Below are 22,326 nucleotides of genomic sequence, written 5' to 3'. Positions count from 1 at the left end.
GCCTGCCAATCATAATACTGATCAGAACCCAATTTTTTAATGTGTTTATCTCCCAAATTGATGACGGCCCATCGCCCAAAATACAGAGACTGGAGCAAAATGAAATTTGAGTGCCCAAAATGTCACATATAAAACTCTGAACCTTCAACCAAAATTCTTGGATCTTAACACAACCCCAAAAAATTGTATCTCCATTGGGTTGTATCTCCATCTTCTGATTGGCATCGCCAGCAGGTGGGTGTGTCTTTAAGACTAAGCCTATACAATCTAGAGGGGGTCCAACAGAATCTATGTAAAATCTTGAATTGCATAAGGCACACCCTTGCATCTCTAGATGCAGACTTGATGTTTTTTATAATCCTAGCCCACATTCCCTCCTCCAATACCAAGTTTAAATCTGTCTCCCATAATCTCTTGAGAGATGTTGAAGCTCCATCCCCCAGACACTGAATTAGCAGGGAGTAATACACTGATGCCTCATGATCTTTTCCAAAAGCAGTAATCACCTCTCCCAGGGTATCTGCTGCTTTAGGGGGGTGTGTGCTACTCCCAAAAACAGTACAGAGCAGGTGGCACAGCTGTAAATACCTATAGAATTGAAATCTGGGAATTCCAAAATGTTGAACCAAATTTTCAAAAGATCTCAACACTCCACTCTCATATAGGTCACCGAGTGTAGTAACTAGGGCTGCCCCTGACCAAAGATTTTCCAAGTCGACTAGTAGGCATTAATTTAAGCCATTAGTCGACTAGTCGCACATTTATGATATTAATTTAATTACTAATATATATATTAGTTCCAGGGCTGAGAAAGAGTGTTATAAGTAACATTGCTAACACTGCTCTACATTACAGAGAAATACTAAACCATAATAATGATCCTTTAAAATATACATTTTACAAGCGCACGCACGAAGCGAGCCACAGCGACACCGGCAAAAGCGGTAATGATTCTGAATGTGTCGGAAAAACCAGCAAGGAGACTGACTGAACATTTTGTTAATTTATAGAGAGAAATGCACATTAGGGTTCGTTTTGTTTGGAGTGCAGTTTGAATTTAGAAATGTAAATGAATTAAGTTTTTAAAGCAAGAATATTCACCGATCCCTCAGCCCAGCAGTTGCCAATGTAACTGGAAATTGTGATATATATACATCATGAAGGAGGGAACAAAACTAATTTATTCACACACATGATGTATTTTCCCGGACAACGAAATACCCAACCGGTAGAGAATGCACAGATGAAGTAAATTCTTTGCCAGAGAGATGTTGACAACTGCTATAAAGCCATCTTTCAAAAAGTTCAACAGCACACATTTTCATTGCACTTAATTTGTTTCCAGTTTCATTTGAATTTTTAGTTAAAATAAATAAAAAATAAAGTTCAAAGTTTGAAATCAAGGTGTCTTGCTTTATTGTGTAGGCTTAACCCTAACCCTGCTTAACAAAAATTATATAATTATACCACCTATCATCCAACCAGCAGTATTACTGATGTTCATCAGTTTCCTTTGGAGTTATAATAAAAAAACAAATCTTGGGTAGGTCTAGCCCACCTTTGTCAATCGGCCTGTGTAACTTATTAAAATGTAACCTAGGACGCTTACCATTCTAAATTAAGGACTTCACTATGCCATCAAATTGCTTGAAATAAGAGAGGGGGACATCTACAGGGAGAGATTGTAGCAGGTAGTTATATTTTGGAATGCAATTCATTTTAATAACATTAACCATCACAATCATAGATAAATATAATGAAGCTCACCTGCTCACATTGCTCGAAAAACTTTTTATTAAGGGGTCAAAATTAACTATAACTAAATCAGACAAAATTGCTGGGAATAAAATGCCCAAATACTTAATGCCCTGTTTGGGCCACTGGAAGGCGCCCGGCTGAAAAGCCGTTACTGGGCTGTACGCTGTCAGAGCCAAAGCTTCAGATTTAGACCAGTTGACTCTGTATCCTGAGAACTTAGAAAAGGAATTAATAATTCTGTGGAGGCAAGGCATAGATCTAGTAGTGTCGGAGACAAATAATAAAATATCATCTGCATAAAGCAAAAGCTTATGCGCCATACCTCCCACCACCACCCCTGGAAAATCATCTTCCCTTCTTATCGCGGCTGCTAATGGTTCCAGGTCAAGACAGAACAATAATGGGGAAAGAGGGCAACCCTGCTGGGTGCCCCTATCCAGAGTAAATAATCTGAAATTAATCCATTTGTTAGTACCACCACTACCGGGTGTCTATAAAGTAACTTAATCCATCCAATAAAAGTATTCCCGCATCCGTATATTTCCAAAATCTTAAAAAGGTAATCCCATTCTACCACATCAAACGCCTTTTCGGCGTCAAGTGAGATGGCAGTGACTGGAGTCTGATCATTCACCACTGACCACATGATATTGATGATATGCCTAATGTTATCAGATGAGCTGTGGCCCCAAATGAACCCCACCTGATCTGTATGTATTAGAGATGTCATAACTTTACTTAATCGGTTAGCCAGAATTTTTTACAATATTTTTATGTCTAGCTAGATCAGGGAAATTGGACGGTAACTCTTACACTCACTTGGATCTTTGAACTTTTAAGAATCAGACTGATCCGGGCTTATGTCATGGTTGGCAGAAGCTTTCCATTCTTTAATGATTCCGTATAAACTTCTAACAAAAGTGGAGCCAGTTCTGTAGCATAAGATCTAAAAAAATCAGTGGCAAAGCAATCTGGCCCTGGAGTCTTGCCTGTAGGCAAGGCCTTAATTACCTCGCCAAGATCCTCCAAGTTTATCCCAGAATCAAAAGAATTTTTTTGCTCAGTTGTCAGTTTAGGGAGTTCTAATGGTTCCACAAAATTTCTAATATCTTCATCAGTAGATGAAAATGTGGAGCTATAGAGATCAAGATAAAAGCATTATTAATAATAATGGCCGAGGTAAAAATTTCACCACCAGCAGATTTCACTGAGGGAATGGTAGAAAAACACTCTCTCTGCTTTATATATCTAGCCAAAAGCTTCCTTGCTTTGTCCCCTGACTCAAAGTATGACCGTCTTGCCCTGAATAGCCAAAACTCAACCTTCTGCAACAAAATAGTATTATATCTGTATTTCAGTCGGGTCAATTCTCTGAGGCCATCAGATGACATTCGGCGCTTCAGCTCTGCCTCTGCACTTTCAATATTCCCTTCCAACTCCACAAGTTCTCGTGCTTTGGATTTTTTGATGAATGAGGCATACTCTATGATCTGACCCCTAAGAACTGCCTTAAGTGCCTCCCAAGCCACGCCCATAGAGGATACTGAGGACCAGTTGGTCTCCATATAAACATTGATTTCAGCCTTTAACATTTGTTGGAATTCAGGATTTTGCAAAAGGGCTACATTAAAGCGCCAGCTATATGATTTATTTTTCTTCGTATGTGGCAACATCTCTAAACTCATGATCTGAGACTAAGATGTTTCCAATTGAGCAATCAACAACAAATCAACAGATGAAATAAGGGACTTAGATATAAAAAAAAATCTATTCTAGAATAAATCTTATGGACTGATGAAAAGAATGTATAGTCCCTACCTGGGTTCAAAAGTCTCCAAATATCTGTAAAACCAAGATTTTTACACATCCTTTGAAGCGTCAATGTTGCTCTAGGGGACTTACACACATTTGCTTTACTATGATCAAGGATTGAGTCCATCAATAGATTAAGGTCTCCTCCCAATATTATATCATGAGGGGTGCCAGCAGCTTGCAGCATCCCTTCAAGATCTATAAAAAAGCACTGATCATCAGCATTAGGTACATAAATATTGGCCAAAACCAACCTTTGCCCCTGAATTTCTGCTAAAACAATAATGACTCTTCCTAATTTATCTTTAGTCTATTTGAGACATTTGAATTGTAGATGCTTACTTATCAGTGTAATGACTCCCCTGATCTTACTTGAACCAGCACTAAAGAAAACATGTCCACCCCATATCTTCCCAAATTTTTCAGCTTTCTGTGGGGAAGAAACACTATCATATTTATTATGTTTAAGAAAAGAAATAACCTTCCTTCTTTTTATGTGGTGCCCCAACCCATTCACATTCCACGTGGAGAGAGACAATCCACTCATATTAACATTTGACATTTTGACATATTATAAAAAATAGATTGTGTGTCAAAAATAAAATTATAAAGACCACATTCCAACATTAGTGCAACAATCAAACCCCAAACTTCCACCTGAACCAAACAAACAGAAAAAAGAAAAACATCGTGCATGGGGTTAATGCACACAGCACCAACCGGCGTCCATCCCTCTAAACTCAAACAGTCCATGTACACCTACGAGAACCCCTGCGACAACTTTGCCGTCAGATTGATCAAGTCCGGTGTTTCTACACAAATTTTGTGAGACAGAATTACATCACAAAAGATAATCTATAAAACAAACTCAGCCAATAGGTGGGATAAACAAAAAGAGTGTGTAGATTCATCCACATAACTGTTCAGTTTCCTCAGGCAGTCAAACGAATGTTCAGTGAGCCAGCCCATTCGACTGCTACATGAGTGCAACAAATGACCAATCATTCCAATGTCCTGCAAGAAATACTCCACAAAACAAACTCTGACCAATAGGAGGCATAAGCACAAAGAACGTTCAGATTCATCCACAACACTGTCCCGAAGGAGTGCTATTCCACAAAACAAACTCCAGCCGCTAGACAGAACCAGCACAAAAAGAAATAAAAAAGGCGCCCAGTTTCCTCGGACGGTCAAGTTAATGTTCAGTGAGTCAGGCCCACTTGGCTGCAACGTGAGCACCACAAAATAACTTACTCACTCCATTGACTTTATGAAGGACAATGCTTGCTGGGGACATGTAAATACTTTGCTGCCATCCTTAGCATTTATTCTCAACTTAGCCGGGAACGTCAGTGAAAAAGCGAACTTCCATTGATGTAAGAGTTTCTTGCATTCCTTGAATCGATCACGTTTCTCTCGTCGAATTCGCAAAGTCTGGGAATACGAAAATGTTGTGGTTCTACCCAGAAAGCCTTCCTTTACTCCTCGCCTCACATAACACAAGATCTTTATCGGATTTTCTCCGAAATTTGGCCAGAATTGATTGGGGTCTGTCTCCCTCAGTGGATCGCCGAGCCAGAACTCTGTGAGCTCGCTTGATTTCCAGCTTATGGCCTGTTATGTCGAGCAGACTCTGAAAGAGCCCGTCCAGGAATATTCCACCATATTCTGAACCTCTGCTCCCTCAGGAATTCCAACAATTCAGACGTTTTTCCGGCAGTTACGGTTCTCCATATCTTCCAACTTTTCCCAGACGCCCTCCAAATCCGCCTTGGTCACTAGCGGATTAGCAGCTAATTCCCTCTCTGATGACTCCAGATAATCGATCCGTTTCTCAACATCCACCACTCTTGTAACCATCTTAGTGAATTTCTTTTCTATGGCAATGATCGATCGACGTATTGCAGCAAGCTCCTCCATGTCAGCTACGACCTTCGTCAGCATTGCCGACATGTTCATCAGTTGTCGCCAAATTTCCTTCACCTCACTGGCCAAATCGACTTCCGGGCTTGCGGCCTGCTGTTTGGGGGCTTCAGCTTGAGCATGTAAGTGTTTTTAATGTCTCCAGAGCCTGAAGATTTTGAATTTTTTTACATATTGTCCTCCTAGAACAGTTAAGAATCAGGGTGTATCAAATCTCACCGGTTTATGACACAAAAAGTATTAAAACTTGCAAAGTGTGCAGAGCTCACCATTCACATGTCCGAACCTCGCATGGTGCCACGCGACTCCTCCGTCTAGTGGATTAAAGTAATGCACAAGCACAGGGAACAATTTTATGTCTTTGTGATTAGATACATCCACAGTCAATGTGACAAATGAGCACTTGTCCAAATCACTCTGAACTTCTTCCTCTGACAAAGGAGTGAGTACGTTGCACATGACAGCTTCAGATTTAGTGCGGGCAGAAGAAAATACAATACAATTTCTTGATCAATTTCGCAGTGCAGTCAGCCGACCGGAAAATATGGCCAAACACAACAGAATGATAAGCAAAAAGTCCTTCACTTGCGTGCACCTAGTCAAATTTGGAACTTTGCTTCACAAAAAAATCACTAACACTTTTGTGCACACTTTTAGCAGCATCAACATGCTTTTTTGTATGAACATGCTGTGCGATGTCGGTGCAGCCTCCATGGGCAATGGGAAAGCGAGCTCAACAAACCTCACTTTACTAGGCTCTGTCCGTGAATCCTTTTTTAGAAATGTAAACTCTTTTTGAAAATCCTCATTAAATGTACATGCACGCTTCCTTGATATTTTTCTAGCCGCAATTTCATCTGTGTGCTCTTTCAAACTGAATCTTCAGTCAGTTCAGTAACTGGACATTACTTTATGGTTATATAATATACACTGATGAGCCAAAACATTATGTCCATTATGCCTAATATGCTGTTGGTCCTCTGAGTGCAGCCAAAACAGCGCTGACCCGCTGAGGCATGGACTCTAAAAGACCCCTGAAGGTGTCCTGTGGTATCTGGCACCAAGACATTAGCAGCAGATCCTTCAAGTCCTGTAAGTTGCGAGGTGGAGCTGCCGTTGATCGGAATTGTTGATCCAGCACATCCCACAGATGCTCAATTGGATAGAGATCTGGGGAATTTGGAGGCCAGGACACCACTCGAACACTTCATCATGTTCCTCAAACCATTCCTGAACAATGCGTACAATGTGGCAAAGCGCATTATCCTGCTGAAAGAGGCCACTGCCATCAGTGAATACCATTGCCATGAAGGGGTGTACCTGGTCTGTAACGATGTTTAGGTAGGTGGCAATTGTCAAATTGACATCCACATGAATGGCCGAACCCAGGGTTTCCCAGCAGAACATTGCCCAGAGCATCACACTCCCTCCACTGGCTTGTCATTCTCCCACAGTGCATCCTGGTGCCATCACATCCCTAGGTAAATGGCGCACATCCACGTGATGTAAAAGAAAACGGGACTCATCGGATCAGATGTCCTTCTTCCACTGTCAAGTTCTGACGCTCGTGTGCCCATTGTAGGTGCTTTCGACAATGGACAAGGGTCATCATGGGCACTCTGACTGGTCTGCAGCTACACAGTCCCATACACAGCAGGGTGCGATGCACTGTGTGTTGTGACACATTCCTCCCGTAACCATCATTAACATGTTCTGTGACTGCCACAGTAGACCTTCTGTCGGTTTGGACCAGACAGAATAGCTTTCTTTGCCCTCGTACATCGCTGAGCCTTGGTTGCCCAACACCCTGTCGCTGGTTTGTGGTTTGTCTCTCCTCGGACCACTGCTGATCAGGAGCACCCCACAAGCCTTGCCGTTTCAGAGATGCTCTGACCCAGTCATCTGGCCATAACAATTTGGCCCTTGTCAAAGTCGCTCAGGTCTTTACATCTACCCATTTCTCCTGCATTCAACAAGTTGACTATGAGAACTGATTGTTCGCTTACCATCTAATCTACCCAGACCATGACATGAGGCCTTGTTAGAAGATGATCAACGTTATTCACTTCACCTGTGAGTGGTCATAATATATCGGCTTATCAGTGTATAAAGCATTTGGGGGTTGAATTTCCAACAAAAATGTCTATATCATGATTTATACCATTACCGTGATAATAAATGACAATGATATTAGATTTTGGTCCACTTATAATGTTAGTCAAGATTTAACAACCATTTTCCAGCCTCTCACAATTAAGCAGGTTAATTGATTTTACTACTGTCTAAACCTGTAGGACTTCAATATGTAAATGAGCTCTGCTATGATGGACTAATCTCTGCATACTGTCAGGGCCAAGGCTTGAACCTGGGTCAGCAGTGTAGGAGCCAGATACGCTACCAGTGAGCCACAGGAAAGGCAATGAACTTAACTTGCAAAGGCTTACTCAGGGATGAAGTAGTGTTCAAAACAGAATGGGTTATTAATAAAATCCAAGTAGGTAAAAAACAAAAACATAATCCAACAAAGCAAACAAAGGCAAAGAGTATTCCACAAAGCAAAAATATATACAGTATATCCACAGAAATAATCCAACAGGGAAATCCACAAGGAAAAATATATTCCACAGAGAGAACTTGCATAGAAAAATCCACAGGGCAAAAACACAGGAACCGTGACACAGTTAGCTTGTTTTAGAATGAACTAAACACCAAGCAAACAAACCAACTTAAATGCACACAGGGGAACAAGACACAGGTGACAGCAATAATGATAATGACACACAGGGAAAATACTGTACAACATAAGGGAGACCACTGAGACCCTCAAGTGGCTAAAACAAAGAACAACAAGTCCAAAATCCTGACACATACCTCGTTAATCAAGTTGCTGAATCTTGAATAGATGTAATTAAAATGTGTGCAGTCATATATCAAGGAGCTAATGGTTGTGTGCGATTATTACCATTATATTTTTTTACAAAAAATGTCTTTTTTGCAGTTTCATTTTCTTAAATGTTCGGAAAAGACTGGAGAGAATATGAGAGTATGCCTTCATTGTACATTCAACACTTTTATTTCAAAAGAGCAAGAAAATCCAGTTCCCTTTTGATTCAGTTCACTCGACATTGCTGTAAGCACTATGGAGAGTCCTTCTTAGACAACCTTGTTGAAAGTCAATATACGCTTACAGCGGATGTAACTTCTCAACAAGATGCGAACAGGACAACTCGTCGCCTGTGCTCAGTGCCTGCACCAGAGGCTTTCTGCTCCCCAGTGTGTTCCGGTGAAGATTTGTCCCACCTCTTCTGTGTTAAGTCATGAGGGACCACATGAGGAGGCACGGCGGAGCAGTTAGGTTGAGCTGGAAGAATTAGAGGAGGATCTTGTGACGGTGAAAGCCATGTTAACCCCTCCGAACTTCCGATCTAACATCCTTGCCTGTGCAGTATGCGCGTGATGAGCTCCGGCCCTCTATTGGAGTGCATGGCCTAATTACGTTTGGCGCCTCTGACGATGGGGATGATGCTGGATTAATCGCAGTTTCAGGTGAGTGGTTCACGGAGGATGTTGCCACTTCTTCCCCCAGTGAGGGTGAAGAATATGCACACACCACGGACAAGGAACTTCTTCATGTTCTCGCGAGAGTGGTTGAAGAGATTGGTCTTGAGTGGTCCCCTCCAGAAGAGCCAGAAAAGTCTTGCCTTGATGAATGGTTTTGCAAACCGGCCGTCGTCAACACACCACGGTCCGAAGGAGCACACCATTCTTCCCTGAGGACCATGCAGAGCTTACAAATACCTGATATGCACCTTACTCTTCACGCATTCAGGTCGGAGGTGCTGCCTTCCTCACTAAAGTGGACCATGTCGATAAAAAAGGCTACTCAAAGCTTCCTCCAGTGGAACTGTCGATTGCAGCTCACCTTTGCCATAATACTGCCATGGGATGGAAATCCCGCCATGTCAACTGACGTCTGCACTGGCTGGAAGATCTTATACAGCAGTGGGCCAAGCTGGTTCAGCACTCCACAGCATGTCAGTGCTCAAGGTTTTTCAAGCTATGCTCCTTAAACAAATGAATGAGCAAGGCTCCGATCCAGCTGTTCAAAGAATTCTGCACTGCTACAGATTTGGCGCTGCGAGCCATGAAAGCTACTGCTCAGGCCATCGGCAAAGCGATGAGCAACCTGGTGGTTCTGGATCGGCATATTTGGCTAACTCTCATGGTGATGTGTGACACAGAGAAAGCACCCTCCTTGACACCCCGGTGTCGCCCGACGGTCCCTTTGGCAACACAGTGGAAGGTTTTTCAGAGTGCTTCATCGCGGCACAAAAGCAGTCTCAAGCGATGAAACACTTTCTGCCAAAGAGAAGTAGCACTTCCCCATTCCCGGCATGCTCTTGATATAATTCTGGTCAGTGCCTAGCAAAGAATCCAGCTCTTGCTGCCCCAGCACAAGCTACTACTGAGCCGTCAGTGAAGCCACACAAACAGTGGCCCAATTGTAAGCACCATCGTCTCAGCGTTAAAAACGAGCAGACGGAAAAACCACGGCCGGGCAGCAGAAACGTTTCTGACATGCCCAGCCCCATGAAGAGGAGCTCAGAGCTCACCATTAATTATGGCCCAGAGCCGAAGTAGGCTTGATTCGAGGCACACCCCTCTTCCTCAATACTGTTCATCGGGAACAGGACATTGTTCAAATGTTGCTTCTGTGTGTATTACTCAAACAATTATTGTTCTCACAATACAGAAAAAAGCAGCCATTGTACATGGGATGCTCACACATTCTCAGAAAAAGGGCCATTTCCTCTTCACGGATCATACACCCCACACATTATGCTCAACCGCTTCCCTATGGTGAGCAGCACTCTATATCCTATAGTGAGCGAATCAATAAGCCTGCTGTCCCACTGCGCGAATGCGTGCCGAGCCCTCATGGGTGTGTCAGACTGGGTGTTAAATACGATCAAGCACGGTTATACGATTCAGTTTGTATGCTGGCCACCTTGCTGCGTTGTGCACAGAGATTCACAGTCTCCTTGCAAAAAAACGCATTAGAGACTGTGCCACACAGCGGGGTTTGCAGCCATTATTTTCCTGCTCCGAAGAAAGATGGTGGGCTTCGGCCCATTCTAGATCTGAGAGGCTTGAATCGCACACTCGCGAAGCGGCCATTCAAAACATTAACTCAAAAGCAGATCTTATCACACATCCGTCCTCAGGACTGGTATACGTCAATAGATCTGAAAGACGCGTACTTTCATGTACCAATTGCACCATGTCACAGGCGGTTTTTGAGATTCGCGTTCGAGGGAACTGCGTATCAATTCAAAGTCCTTCCTTTCGGTCTGTCTCTGGCTCCTCGCACGTTCACGAAATGTATCGATGCGGTGCTCGCCCCACTGAAAATGAATGGTGTGTGTGTTTTGAATTATCTCAACTATTGGTCATTACTAGCCCAATCAGAGGCACTACTGAGTGAACACAGAGACTTGCCACTTTGCCATCTGAAAAATCTGGGACTGAATGTCAGCTAGGCAAAAAGCACACTTTTCCACAGCCAGCAAATCTCCTTTTGAGGGGTTTGTCTAGACTCTGTGAGCATGTGCATGCACCTTACGGACAAGCACGTACAGACCATTCTTCAGTGTCTGTCTCAGTTCAAACTGGGAAAAACTTTGCCACTGAAGTCATTTCAGAGAATGCTGGGCAGCATCTTTTTATTTTCATCATTTATGGTGGCAGCAGCTGGAGACTTCATCCTGAGACAGTGATGAGGATTTGGGAAATATTCGGCAAAGCAGAAGTCAACCTATTCGCCTCCGCTGAGAACACCCACTGTCCCTATGATACTCCATGTCCCAAGCCCCACTGGGCATGGACATGCTGGCTCACAAATTGCCAGTGAATCCCCCGGTGCACCTCATTCATTCTGTCATCAGCAAAGTGTACATGGAAAGGAGTTTGGTCCAGATCTGTCAAAAGCCACCATTAAACCTAGAAAAGGCTATGTGCCTAAGGTTTTATCAGTGCCCTTCAGGGATCAGGTGGTTTGTTTGCAAGCCTTCTATCCCTCACCATTTAATTCAGATGAAGAGCAATCTATGCATATGTTATGCCCAGTGAGGGCATTGCATACATATGTTGAGTGCACCCATCAGTTTAGGCTGTCGAATCAGCTTTTCATTTGTTATGGAGACGCACAAAAGTAATGTCCGTCTCCAAACAAAGGCTCTCTCACTGGATCATTAATGTGATTGCCCTCGCTTATGAATCAAAGTGTGCGAATTGCCCTATAGTTGTCAAAGCACATTCAACCCAAGGCATGGCCTCTTCATGGGCATGGACAAACATTGTGTCCTTACAGGACATATGTTTGGCAGCAGGATGGTCCTCACATAACCCGTTCATGAGATTTTATAACATAGATGTGGCGTCCATCTCCTCACAAGTCCTCTCTGTATAGAGTGCTTCTTACACTCAAGTGGGTGAGCCCAAGCCCTTATTATGAGCTGGCTACTAACTAAAATCATTTCAAACACCTACTCATATGCTGTTGAACTGCCCCTTTAAAAGTCATAAGTACTCCCATAAGAAATGTTGAGAGAGGGTTAATAAACCATACTGTGTATATCTATATGGTTCATATAGATCCCAGACTCATTAGTTTCTATCTTGTGGCCGCAGTGTGGGACTATTCATATACACTTAATGTGACTTATAAGTCATCGGCCTGTGGCCTGTGACACCTTATGAATATCTCTATTTAGTGTTATAACTCTGGGAGTGTAATGTCACATAGTGCGGCATGATGGGATATCGTTCCCCATAGTGCTTACAGCAGTGTCGAGTGAACTGAATCGAAAGGGAATGTCTCCGGTTACACATGTAACCTCAGTTCCCTGAGATGAAGTGTGTGAGTGACTCATAATGTGAGTGACTCACTCTTGTTCCTTGTGACAAGAAATGGTGACTGAGCTCCCACTTATATAGGTCAACTGTGGGCCTGAAGGGGTGGGGCAGGGCTCAGACACCATTGCCAACCAGAGGATTGGCGTGATTGGATAAGGGTTTCAACAATGTCGTCTAAGAAGGACTCCCCATAGTGCTTACAGCAATGTCTCATTCCCTTCATCTCAGGGAACCGAGGTTACATGTGTAACCGGAGACAATTTCCATGATACTGTGCATTAGAATTATATGTTAAAAAGGCTTTTTTTTCACTTTTGGTCTCTGTTGGGCTGATTTAAATAAGTTTGATAAGATTTTTTTCTGAAGATAAAAAGCTCATTTATATTCAGCTGTCAGAGTTCTTGTTATCTCACAGCAGTCTTGATTTATTCTGTGAACTCATTTAAAGCATGTATTTGAACTCAAATTAAATCCAGTGATAGCACACTTCACTGTTACTGTAAGTGTAAGCAGAGAGAAGGCAGTGCATGATGGTTTTTCCTGTGCCATATATCTTCCATTTGACAGAGATGATTGAACTGGACGGAGATGAGGTGAGGATATCATCCAGAGGGCGATTCGCAGAGAGAGACATTGTACAGGTGAGCTGTGCTGCTCTCTACCTCATGTATTCTTTCTGTGGAAAGAAATATTACAGCAATTTTTCAGGTTATTTTCAACCTAATGTTTGCCTCTGTGATATGTTGTGAATCACCAGAGACCCAAATTTGACATCCTTTGATGAACGGGAAACGTGTTTACATTAAAGGCATTTTGAATGGAAGCCTTTTAGAAAAGTGTGTAGCACCACTTATAAACATGCAACTATCACACTGTTTTGAAAGTGTAATTGTAAGAGTAACATTACCTTCCTGGTCTGATAGAAACATGTTACTATACACAAATCACGTATAAAATGGTACTTTTTGCTCTGTTCCTCACACAATGCTATCTTTGTTAAAGGTGCACTCAGTAATTTTTTCCTCATTATAAATGTTAGAGATCCTCCACTCATCGTGTGACCTCAAATGGTCCTTCCACTTGGTGAGTAATTTGGAGTCTGATGTGGGGAGTGATACGAGCACTTTGTCTCCCGGTGCAAATTCCCACAGCCGAGATCCCGTTACATAGTCGGCTTTGACGTTCCTGAGCTTGGAGCAAATTCTCCTGTGTTAGTTACCCTAAAGTGTGGAGTTTTGCTCTAAGATCAAGAATGTATTGAATTTCGTTTTTTCTGGTTGAAGGTCCCTCCTCCCAAGCTTCGCATATGACATCAAGCACACCACGCGGGTGCCGCCCATATAGCAGCTCGAATGGGAAAACCCTGTGGAGGCTTGCAGGAACTCTCGTACTGTCCCAATTTCTAGCATCCTCGTGCACAAACTTACGAATCATATTTTTAAGGGTTTTATTAAATCGCTCCACCAGGCCATCTGTTTGTGGATGGTAAACGCTGGTTCGAATCGACTTAATACCCAACAATTCATAAAGCTGGCAGAGTGTCCATGACATAAATTTTGTGCCTTGATGAATGAGGATTTCTTTCGGAAAACCCACACGGGAGATTATTTTGAAGAGTGTCTCCACAACACTACATGCTGAGATGTTGCGTAGAGGCACTGCTTCCGGATATCGTGTTGCATAGTCCACCAGGACTAATACAAAGCAATGTCCGCGTGCTGTCCACTCTAATGGCCCGACGAGGTCCATGCCAATTCTTTATATGGGGACCTCGATCAGCGGAAGAGGGCGCAATGGCGCTTTTGGGGTGGCCGGTGGATTCACCAGCTGACATTCACGGCATGCCGCACACCACCTGCGAACATCACCGCAAATGCCCGGCCAATAAAAATGGGCTATTAGTCGGTTCAGTGTTTTCCTCTGCCCCAAGTGACCTGCCATCAGATTATAATGAGCTGCCTGGAACAACATTTCCAAGCGGCTCCACGGTATTATTCCTTTGTTTGAGCGTCCTGCATCACCCTATACAACCGCTCCTTTATTATTGCAAAATACAGATATGAAAGCACGATGTTTGGCTGGAGTTGTTGACCATCGATAACTTTCACTTGGTCGAAGGCGTGCCTGAGGGTTTCCTCTCTTGACTGCTCCAGAGGGAAATCCCCTTCGGGAAATCCCCTGAGGATGGGAGGGGCCGCAGCCTCTCCCCCCTCACATCACCGTGATGTGGAGCAGATGAAGATGGCCTCGGCTCTGCCTCCCCTGCCAAAGCATCACACATTTCACATCTCGCCGCTTTCGTGCAGGACCCATCTGCACACATTCCCTTTAACATGTTTTTGAATTCAGGCCAATTAGTTCCCAGAATCAGCGGATGGGTGAGGCGGGAACTAACCGCGGCCTCCACTCTATGCTTTGTTCCCCGAAATTTAATAACGAGGGTTACTACCAGGTAGTTGTGAATATCACCGTGCACACACTTCACCCTCACCCTTTTGGTTGTGCGCAAGGCCTCGTGTTAGACCAGGAGACTAGACGCCGGCAGTTGTTGAGCTGCGAGTTGGGCTTCCCCGGACAACAAAGAGATGAGTCAGGCTGCCCACTGTGCATGCGGCCAACCCCAGATCTCGGCGGTTTGCTCGAACAGGTCGAGGAAGGCTTCTGGGTCATCTTCCACCCCCATCTTCAAGAGCGAGGGCAGGGGCATGGGGCTGCTGTTGCCCGGGGTCATGGCCGGGGCTTTCTCCTGGCTGAGAAGGCTCCGGATCGCCTGCCGGTCCTCTGCTTGAGCTCTGATGATCTCATGGAAGCGGCGATCTTAGTCCTGACGAAGCTCAAGCAGGGCCTGTTGGTGAGAGTGGTGCAGGCTGGTGAGGGACTTGAAGATTTCAGCAAATGGTGAGGACTCCATGAGGCGTACTTCCTTCAGTTCAATCCTGGGTTTTGGCACCAGTGTAACAAACTTCACAGTCAGGAGGGAAAGAGGACACAGGGAATGGGTTTCTTCAGTCATAGGTAAGGGTTTTTAATAGATAGATCTGAGTGCTTACAGCTTCACACGTACACATCAGATTTATAATAACAACACATTAGCTTCACAAACAGTCTCTGGACTGTTTCTGCCTCCTTGGCATTGGCATGGTCCCTTTTATGCCGCTTTCCCTAAGCTCACTACAATTGGAAACAGGTGTTAATCGTTATCTGGCTCAGTTGAATGCACCCTTGCCGCTTTCTCTCTGGATGAACGCTCGACCACGCCACCGCTGCCACAAGGTTCTAAGAGTGGGAGGCAAGAAGGAAGCGGGAGCTGGCGTTGCAATCCACGTGAGTGGTCTTTTATTCTCAGGGCTTTAACTCAAAATATGCTTTCCAGCAAGAATTTCAGTTTACACACACAGCTTCAATGATAACAGTCAACATAAACTCAATGGGTGCATTAATATATATGTCCTCTCACTTTCAACTGCTTTTATTTTCAGCAAATTTAACATGTGTAAATATTTGTATGAACATAAAAAGATTCAACAACTAAGACATAAACTGAACAAGTTTCACAGACATGTGTCTAACAGAAAAATAAACAGTCAGTATCTGGTGTGGCCACCAGCTGCATTAAGTACTGCAGTGCATCTCCTCCTCATAGGCTGCACCAGATTTGCCAGTTCTTGCTGTGAGATGTTACCCCACTCTTCCACTAAGGCACTTGCAAGTTCCCGGACATTTCTGGGGGGAATGGCCCTAGCCCTCACCCTCGGATCCAACAGGTCCCATACGTGCTCAATGGGACTGAGATCCAGGCTCTTCGCTGGCCATGGCAGAACACTGACATTCCTGTCTTGCAGGAAATCACGCACAGAACGAGCAGTATGGCTGGTGGCATTGTCATGCTGGAGGGTCATGTCAGGATGAGCCTGAAGGAAGGGTACCACATGAGGGAGGAGAATGTCTTCCCTGTAATATACAGTGTTGAGATTGCCTACAATGACAACAAGCTCAGTCCGATGATGCTGTGACACACCGCCCCAGACCATGACAGACCCTCCACCTCCAAATCGATCCCACTCCAGAGTACAGACCTCAGTGTAACGCTCATTACTTCAATGATAAACGCGAGTCCGATCATCACACCTGGTGAGACAAAACCACGACTCGTCAGTGAAGAGCACTTTTTGCCAGTCCTATCTGGTCCAGCGAAGGTGGGTTTGTGCCCATAGGCGATGATGTTGCCGGTGATGTCTGGTAAGGACCTGCCTTACAACAGGCCTACAAGCCCTCAGTCCAGCCTCTCAGCCTATTGCGGACAGTCTGAGCACCGATGGAGGGATTGTGCATTCCTGGTGTATCTCGGGCAGTTGTTGTTGCCATCCTGTACCTGTCCCGCAGGTGTGATATTTGGATGTACCGATCCTGTGCAGGTGTTGTTACACATGGTCTGCCACTGTGAGGACGATCAGCTGTCCTTCCTTTCTCCCTGTACCCTTTACAATAAAGATCTGTAAAGTTATTTGGATTTTTTACAAAATTATCTTTAAAATACAGTGTCCTGAAAAAGGGATGTTTTTTATTTTTTATTTTTATTACTGTTTATAAACAGCTTTTCAGCTTTCAGCTTCAGTCTGGGTGTGTGTACGTCTCGGACTCTCTCTCCCAGTCTGGCATTCCACCGGCCTTTTAAAGCCTGTCTCCACCATCGCTGAAATTATGGCCCTTACCACTTCCTATCTCCCCACTGACAGACCACATTCCCATCTCCACATACCCCCACCGCCCGACTCAGGCCCGGGCCCCGTCCGGCCAGCCAACACCCCCCCCTCCATTCCTGGAGAGGAAATCAGCCACAACCATCTGTGGCCCCGGCCTGTGGATCACCTTGAACTTGAACGGCTGAAGTGCCAGGTACCAAAGAGTGATCCGCGCATTGGTATCCTTCATGCGGTGGAGCCACGTGCGACCGGAGAATCTTATACATGAGGCGCTGGAAGGTGGCAGGAGCCCTGAACAAACCAAACAGAAGAGTAACGAATTGGTGTAATCCGAGCAGTGTGGAAAATGCTGTTTTTTTCTCGGGATAATGGAGTTAAGGGGATCTGCCAATACCCCTTTGTTAAATCCAGTGTCAAATAAAATTGAGCCACACCCCACCGATCGAGCAGTTCATCAATATGGGGTATTGGGTATGTGTCAAATTTAGACACCGCGTTGACTTTTCAATAATCTACACAGAAACGGACAGACCTGTTGCTCTTAGGCACAAGAACAAACGGGCTGGCCCAATCACAGTGTGATTCTTCTATTACTCCCATCTTGAGCACTGCCTCTAATACATCCCAAATCACTTTTTTCTTGTGTTTGGGCAAGCGGTACAGCCGACTACGTACCACTACTCCCAGCGGAGTCTCGATATGGTGTTGTAAGAGGTTCGTAGGACCGGGGAGAGGGGAGAACATGTCTGCAAAATCCTTTTGCAACTTGGCCACCTCCGTGAGCTGGGACGGTGAGAGGTGGTCTCCACAAGGGACCAGGGTGAATTGATCGGCTTTAAACTTCACCTCCGGACCGAGCTCTGCCCTCTCTGGAACTACCGTAGCCATGGACACAGGGACCATCTCTCCATAATTTAAGGAGGCTGAGGTGGTAAATTTGTTGTGCTCTGTCATTATCCATTCGTTTAACCTCGTAATCGAGATCCCCGACTCAGCGTGTGTAGCTTTGCTCGAAGATCAAGGACATACTGAATTTCATTTTTGCTTTGGGAAGTTCCCTCCTCCCACGCCTCCTGTATGACGTCAAGCACCCTGCGGGGCTGAAGTCCATACAGGAGCTCAAAGGGGGAAAACCCCGTGGAGGCTTGCGGGACCTACCTGACTGCAAATAACAGAGGTTCCAGCCATTTGTCCCAATTCATAGCGTCCTCGCGTACAAACTTACGAATCATATTCTTTAGGGTTCAATTAAATTGTTCGACCAGCCTATCAGTTTGAGGGTGATAAACGCTGGTGCGAGTCAATTTAATCCCCAGTAATTCATAAAGTTTGCACAGTGGACATGACATAAATGTTGTGCCTCGATCAATGAGGATTTATTTTGAAATCCCCACCCAGGAGATAATTTTGAAGAGTGCCTCCGCAACACTGCGTGCTGAGATGTTGCACAAAGGCACTGCTTCCAGATATCACGTTGCATAATCCACCAGGACTAATACAAACCAATATCCGCATGCTGACTGCTCTAATGGCCCGACGAGGTCCATGCCAATTCTTTCGAAGCGGGCCTCAATTAATGGTAACAGGTGCAATGGTGCTCTTGGGGTGACCGGTGGATTCACCAACTGACATTCGCGGCATGCCACACACCATCTGTGAACATCCCCACCAATAGAAGTGGGCCATTAACCGGTGCAGTGTTCTTTCTTGACCTAAGTGGCCTGCCATAGGATTATGATGAGCCGCCTGGAAAAGTGTTTCCCGACGGCTCCTCTGGACTAATAACTGGGTTGTATTTTCATGGATTTGTGTGTCCTGCATCACTTGATACACCGGTCCCTGATGATCGAAAAATATGGATATGCGAGTGCGATGTTAGGCTGGAGCTGCTGGCCATCGATCACTCTCACTTGGTCAAAGGCATGCTTAAGGGTTTCGTCACATGACTGCTCTAGAGGGAAATCTCCCTCCGGGAATTCCCTAAGGGTGGGAACACTGGAGGATTCCCCCCCTCCCCAGCCATCATGTCACACAACACACACTGAGATTTCGGTTTACAGCACCCATCCACACATAATTCTTTTAATAAACTTTTAAACCCCAGCCAGTTGGTCCCCAAAATCAGTGGATGGATGAGGCGGGAATTAACCGTGGTCTCCACTCTATGCTTTTCCCCCAGAATTTAATAACGGTCACTACTGGATACTTGTGAACATCACCATGCACAAACCTCACCATCACTTTTGGGTTTCGCACCTAAATCCTGTCATGAACCAAGCCTTAGTGAATCGAGGTTTGATTACAGCCAGAATCCACCAGGGCTCGGTATGTACGGCCCTTAATTCTTACCGGTACATGGTACGTCCCTGTTCAATTGGGGACAGTCTGTGGCGAGTCGGGGTCCTGGACCCATGTCCCCACCTCCATCACCGGACACCAGTCTTGGGTGTGTCCAGGTTCCCCAAAACTCCAGCAGACCGGCCCAGGCTTCCCAGCTTCACTCGTGGCAGCAGAGACATCATTCTGGGAGTGGCGATGGAGAGAGGTAGGGGGGACTGGAGAATAGTGCAGCCCGCGGGAGCGGGACGCTGGTTTGGGTGGAAAAACAGGGAGCGGGTATAGGGTAAAAGGGAGGGACAAGAGGGGGAGGAGCAGGAAGAGGGAGAGAGTGAGATAGAGAGAGAGGTGTGGACTCCTGCTTGCCAGCTTCCGGATAGGCCGCCATGTGGGCTTCGGTCATCCACCAACGTGGGGCGATGGCACTGGACCCATTCCGTGGTTCCTCGGGGCATACGAATGGTCAACTGCTCCAGCACCATCAGATCGATGACAACCTCCACATCGCGGCCTTTCTCGTCTAGCACCCACTTCTGGCAGGCATCACGGAGTTGCTGGGCAAATGTGAACGGGCTGCCGGCTTCACTGAGGGTGAGGGAGCGGAACCGCTGGCGATGTTGTTCTGGCATGTGGCCAACCCGTTTTGATGATAGCCATCTTCAGCTTTGAGTAGTCCAGGTGGTCCTCAGTGGGTAGTTGCTGCGCCACAAGCTGGGCCTCCCTGGTAAGCAATGGCAGCAGGTGGAGGGCCCATTGTGTTCATGGCCAGTCAGAGGCAGTGGCCGACTGTTTGAACAGGCTCACGAACATGTCCGGATTGTCCTGGGGCTCCATCTTCATGAGCACAAGGTGCGGCTTCATCGCTGCTTCCGGGGCTGTGGCGGAGGACCCGCCTGGAGCTAACCAGCAACGTGTAAGGCCTGCCGATCCTCGGCCTGTGCTTGAAGGAGTTTTTGGAAGCGCCATTCCTGGGCAAGGAGAGCTTGGTGGTGAGTCTCCTGGATGCTAGCCAAGGCGTGGATGACTTCGCCCAGGGGTGAGGTGTCCATGGCAGCCAGTCTTCTTCCCAATTCTGAGGTTTCAGCACCAGTGTAGAGGTTCTAAGAGTGGGAGGCAAGAGAAAAGTTGGAGCCGGCCTTGCAGTCCACATGAGTGTTCTTTTATTCTCAAGGCTTTAACTCAAAATATGTTTTCCAGCAAGAATTTCAGTTTGCACACACAGCTTCAATTATAACAGTCAACATAAACTCAGTGGGTGCATTAATATATATTAACAGCTTTTCAGCATTCAGCTTCAGTGTGGGTGTGTGTGCATCTCGGACTCTCTCTCCTGGTCTGGCATTCCGCCGGCTTTTTAAAGCCCGTCTCCACCGTCACTGAAATGAGACACAGGTGTTTAGAGTTAGTAATCACCAGGTGATGACCCTTTCCTCTCTCCCCACTGACAGACACATGACCATGTTCCCATCTCCACAATGCGTTTTATGTCCTCATGTCTTCTGAGTTCTAAGGTAGTTAGGCAAGACTGATTTTCAAAAGAAAGCAAGGATGAGAACACGCTCTAGCATTGAAAAACACCCAATGTTTTTAAGACAGCTCTCTGAATATGCCCCTTATCTGCTGTTGAGCAAAATAGCCCCACCCCCAACTCATGCCATTGGTTGAGTATTGTTGTTGGAGCGGGTCTAAACAGCTCAAAACAAACACAGGAATTTTTATAGTACATTTTTATTTTTATAGCACATGGATGCTGCCATGTTAGAATCACAGGACCAGCCGAATACTACTGGCTTAATCTCAGTAACTGTACTGTTATTTGACACTTTCACTCATTGATTAAAGTAATCATGGCTGACAGTGAATACTAAATTTCAAACTATTGATTTTAAATTATGCTGCATTCAAGCTGCTAGGTCTCAGTGTCCAAGATGACACAAGACAAAAGTTACTGAGTGCACCTTTAAGCTGGGATAGCAGAAAGTATTTTAACACTTAAAGGTGCAGTATGTAAGATTCAGAAACCCTTGTTATTAATGACACCTGTGGCCATTAAGTGAACTGCAGCCTGTTCCTCGTGATCACGTGCGCACACACTCTATAGGGACGCGAGCGAGCACAACAAAAACAAAGAGACTGAACGTGATTCACCGGCATCATGATGACAGATAAGGTAGCATAATTAAAATGGCACAGTTATGATTGTTTTACTACAAACTTTGAGACTGTATATTATATTTGACTCTCCATTGCTGGAACAGGGCTAAAACGAAGTGTGGATATAGGTCTGACTATGCGAGACTGTAGTTTGAAGTAATCACTTTGCTTTGCATGATACATTGACTGCATTTACAGTATACAATAGCCTATGTCAACGTTAGCTAGCTAGCTACCTTTATCAATAGCTGTTAGCTAAATTTGGTGGATGATGACAGTAGCTTTTATAAAATAGACTGTACATTATAAATATGTTGACACAATTCAGTATTGATGTGATTCCATCACAACTGTCATTTTAATATATCGATGTGCTATTGTTTTATAATAATAGAATGTAAATATTTTCTGTATAACAAAGTTACGTTACACTAATGAATGGAACTTTCTGCATTATCTTGAACATTGTCTAGCATTCATTTAATATGTTATCGTAGTTTACTTGCTGAATAATTACAGATTAACATTAACATATGTCAGTTACTGTGATTCAGCATACCTGACTTTTAGTATAAAGAGAAGATCGTTGAAATTATTTGAAAGTTACGAAGCAAGGTAGCTTGCAATTCGTCAGCGTTAGCAGGCAAGATCAAGTCAGCTAAAATTACACAGAGCAATACTTATGGCACTATATTTCACATGCTTTGCAGTTATGTGATCTTAC

General features: G+C 44.8%; 1 protein-coding gene and 1 pseudogene across 1 annotated transcript in view; both read left to right on the top strand.

The window, feature by feature from the left end:
* Positions 1–22,326, top strand: part of LOC127436275 (kinesin-like protein KIF21A) — a 292,925-nt gene that overhangs the window by 198,814 nt on the left and 71,785 nt on the right. The gene's annotated exons all lie outside the window — the stretch shown is intronic.
* LOC127435737 (copine-8-like) overlaps positions 1–22,326 on the top strand; it is a 129,516-nt pseudogene that overhangs the window by 105,231 nt on the left and 1,959 nt on the right.

Source organism: Myxocyprinus asiaticus, chromosome 46, assembly GCF_019703515.2.
Source record: "Myxocyprinus asiaticus isolate MX2 ecotype Aquarium Trade chromosome 46, UBuf_Myxa_2, whole genome shotgun sequence".
Classification (NCBI taxonomy): Eukaryota; Metazoa; Chordata; class Actinopteri; order Cypriniformes; family Catostomidae; genus Myxocyprinus; species Myxocyprinus asiaticus.
The sequence above is the reverse complement of the archived record's forward strand: the minus strand, read 5'-3'. Positions and strand labels throughout refer to the sequence as shown.